The sequence below is a fragment of the Bidens hawaiensis genome, unplaced genomic scaffold, assembly GCF_021521415.1.
Source record: "Bidens hawaiensis isolate Kalapana, Puna unplaced genomic scaffold, B.hawaiensis_p1.1 tig00011614_1, whole genome shotgun sequence".
In the NCBI taxonomy this organism is placed as follows: domain Eukaryota; kingdom Viridiplantae; phylum Streptophyta; class Magnoliopsida; order Asterales; family Asteraceae; genus Bidens; species Bidens hawaiensis.
In genome coordinates this window covers 415295-419438 of record NW_027491907.1, presented here as the reverse complement: position 1 = coordinate 419438, position 4144 = coordinate 415295, and the positions used below count along the sequence as shown (strand labels likewise).

The 4144-nt window shown below is 42.5% G+C and overlaps 1 pseudogene; it reads left to right on the top strand.

Annotated features, from left to right (window-relative positions):
- The first annotated feature begins 2767 nt into the window (after positions 1 to 2767).
- Positions 2768 to 2965, top strand: LOC143538376 (small ribosomal subunit protein eS28x pseudogene; annotated as a pseudogene).
- The last annotated feature ends 1179 nt before the right edge of the window (positions 2966 to 4144 follow it).

Here is a 4144-nt window from a genome sequence, read left to right as displayed (position 1 = left end):
CTCTCAGTTGTTACTGCCTACTGGCCCTTTCACATCAATACTAAAGTCTTACCTTTAATGGTATGTATTCATGGCTTATCTAAATATGTTATGATACTCGAGTGTATGCTATGAACACACAATGGTAAGTTAAAATGTGAATAATGAAACTATGGGACGTATAAAGTTTAGAACGAAGTTTTGAAGGGATGGTGTCGTACAATTTAAAGAATTCGGGACACAAAGAAATCCATGGTCTCACTGTCAGTTCTATAACTACATGTGACAAGTATCAACTATGACAAAAGCAACATCCGAACACAAGTCAGTGCTCACCTATTCTTGATTAGGGGTATGTATAAAACCGTAATAATCAACGGTTTGGTTTTATATTTTCTCATAAATCGAATTTCGGCGTGGTTTTCGGTTTTGCACATACCCCAAAAAAATGATAATTATAATTGCTCTGAATGCTAAGTAATTTATAAATAATTAATAAATGTTTGTATCCAAAAATTTATTAGGAAAATCACAAGAATAGACACTTTGATCAACAAAATAGATATTGGCTTTCGGCCCTTAGACATATCCAAAAAGGGTCAACCAAAAGATGACAAATAGGACGTGTCGGCTAAGAAGACTAGAATTTATTCGACACAAAAGAACCTCAAAGCTATAATAGGGTCCACGAAAAAAAAATCAAAATAATACAAGCATAAAGTTGAGGACTTAATCTTAGGTGCTGTTTGTTTTTTCAAAGGTAAAATGTCTGTAATCTGCGGACCACATCTGCCAACATCTATAGCAGAAGAGGTGGACCAAACCTCTGCAGTCTGCAACAAGAAGACTGTTTGTTTTTTAACATCTATAAACTGAAATTTAAGTAAACTGAAAATTAAATAAAAAAGTCTTCAACATCCACTTTTCCACATTAAAAAATACCAAACTAAAACACCAAACTCTCCAAACATCAAACATGTCTTCCAAATCATCTCACTAGGGGTGTGCAACGGGTACAACACGGCCCGGAACCAGTTGGAACCGGAACCGTTTAGCTTGAATTTTCAAACCTGGAACCGGACCATGTACATATGGGTCGGTCCGGGTTTGGAAACGGGTTTCAGGGGACGGGTTCACCGGTTTCACGGGTCTTTTGTGATTAACCTCTGCTAAAACTTATGCAAAATTTCTAATGGGTTTTAAGCGAGCTCTGTGGAATCGGTTTACACCATTTACATCTCTAGCAAAACACTCATTAATCAAAAAAGGTTCTCACGGTGATGATTGATAATGGAGGATGATGATTATTATTCAAGATGATCATAGTTGCGAACACGTGATGCCGACGATGGTCATTGATGAAGATGTCCGATGACTTGATTTTGATATAAACTGATGGAGATTGATAATGATTTTGTTACGCATAATTGTTTGGCATCTATGTATGTATGGATATAGACGATGACCAATTTTCAAAAAAGTAGACATTTTACTAATTGTAAAATCATTCAAATTATACAACAATTAACCAAAATTAAACAAGTACTCTTGTAAAGCGGGTTCACGGATTTCACGGGTCTAACCCGTAACATACCCGAACCGAACCGTTTCCTGTTTGGACATGAAATACAGAACCAGAACCGTACATATTTCCAAATACCGGGTCCTCTAAACGGGTTTCGTAAACCGGGTTCACGGGTTTCACGGGTCTAACCCGTAAGCTGCACACCCCTGCTATTCACCTATGTTTCTTCCTCATCATCCTCTTCATGTTCATAAGCTTCTTATGGTACTCCACCTACGAATCCATGTTCGAGGGTTTATTCGATAACCTCAAACTGGCTTTCATTGCTTCACCAGTGCTCTTACTAGTGGTTCTTCAATTGATCTTCATATTTGACACTACCGGCCGTTCACCGTTCTTTGTGCCGGTCGATGGTGACTCACCAACCGGTTTGGTTCCGTGAGGTGTGGGCTTGGTTCTTGTGCTTTTGTTCTTGTTGCTTTCGTACCAGTCGGATCTCCGGGATCGTTGGAGAGAGAAGAGAGATGCGGCGGCAGATCGTTGGAGAAAGAAGGAGGGTGGCCGGCGGTGGAGGGTGGCCGGTGATGGAGGGTAGAGGAGGTAGCTAGGGTTTGAGAGGAGGATGAGGGTGGATGAGTTTTTTGTGTTGTCCGATAATAAAAAAAATAAGAAGAGGAGAATAGGTGAGGAGAGGTGGTATGGACAATGCTTCTAGGAGAAGAGGATGCGCAGACGTTTTTAAATGAAACGTCTTCTAAAAAACAAACACACTGCAGAGCTTAATGTCTACGCGTGGTTTGCGCGGTGCAGACAAAAGAAGTGGAAGAGTGCTTTTAGTGAAAAACAAACACCACCTTAGTCTACGAGTAAAGGTGAAGGCTAACCGTTAGCTGACGGCAAAAAGCAGAGCGAAGCCTTTGCCGACATGGCTTATTTGACGTTTTCTCATTGGTTGGTGCAAATATCTATAAAAAAGAAAAGAAAAAAAGAGTTGATTAACATATAGTTTGTTGGGTGAAGAGTTAACATGAGATGTGAAGTATAAAGCCCAATAAGTAGTTGAGCTCACATAAACAAGATCCACTTATATATATAAATCAGATCATTACATTAGGGTTTCCTTGCCTCTGGAAATTCACAAAGCCGGTCATACACGGGTAATAATGAATGATGTTTCTAATTAATAGTTGTTACCTTATGAATGTATTGTTTTGTTTGTGGTTGAATGATAATAAACATTTGTTTTGTTGGTTATTATCGTAGATGGAGTCTCAGATAAAGCATGCGGGGGTGGTGAAGGTGATGGGGAGAACCGGGTCCAGAGGGCAGGTGACGCAAGTGAGAGTTAAGTTTCTGGATGATCAGAACCGGTTCATCATGAGGAATGTGAAGGGGCCGGTTAGAGAAGGTGATGTTCTTACTCTTCTTGAATCCGAGAGGGAGGCCAGAAGGTTGCGTTGATTTTTCATTTAATATGTTATGTTATGTTTCTCTTCATCTCTTTTTTACTATGAATTTTAATGAAGCACTGACTAAATGTTAGATTCAGCATGTGTGATTGATGAATCTTGTTTCTGGAATAGTTTTTCATTCAACATCTTATGATGAGATAATTATGTTTTGTTCTACACACTTTAGGGGTGGGTGGGTGGGTGTAACTGTAATGTAACCATTAGGCAATAACTAATGGTTTAGTTTTAGAGCTTGGGAGACTGATGGTTCAGTCTTGTTAATTGACCAACCGATGCCGTTAATTACATAATGTTTGTTCAACACCAGTCAAGTTCAAATGCCATTCTTTAAGAATAAAGGTTCATTAAAAGCAGTTTTAAACATCTGCAAGAAGCATATGTTTGCGGAGCGCATACATAAACATCTGAAGACGGTCTGTTTAAAAAAATAAATAAGATTTTAAAACTGCTTCTATGGAATTATGGTCTTAAAAAATAAACTAATATCCACCATCTTCAAACTTCTTCACACTTCTTAACATCCTACGAACACCTAACTTCCAACACCACCATCACCACCCACCGTCCGCCGCCACCACCACCCACCACCGCCATCCACCACCACCACCCACCGTCCGCCGCCCCCATCACCGCCATCCACCACCACCACCCACACCGTCAACCACCCACCACCACCCAATGTCCACCACCACCACCACCACCCACCGTCCGCCGTCACCACCACCGCCATCCACCACCACCCACCGTCTGCCACCACCACCAAACCGTCCGCCACCACCACCGTCAACCACCCACCACCACCACCCCCGTCGGCCACACAACCGTCCATTACCACCACCCACCGTCCGCCGCCACCATCCGCCATCACCACCACCGTCCATCACCGCCACCACCACCACCGTCCATCACCGCCACCACCACCGTCCATCACCGCCACCACCCACCGTCCACCATCACCACAGTCCACCACCCACCACCATCCACTGTCGGCCACCATCACCATCCATTACCACTGTACACCACCCACCACAACCGTCCATCACCACCACCCACTGTCCACCACAACCGTCCATCACCACCACCCACTGTCCAACACCGCCGTTCACCGCCTACCACAATCGTCTACCACCATCCACTTCCATAGTTTGTACACCACCACTCACTTTCA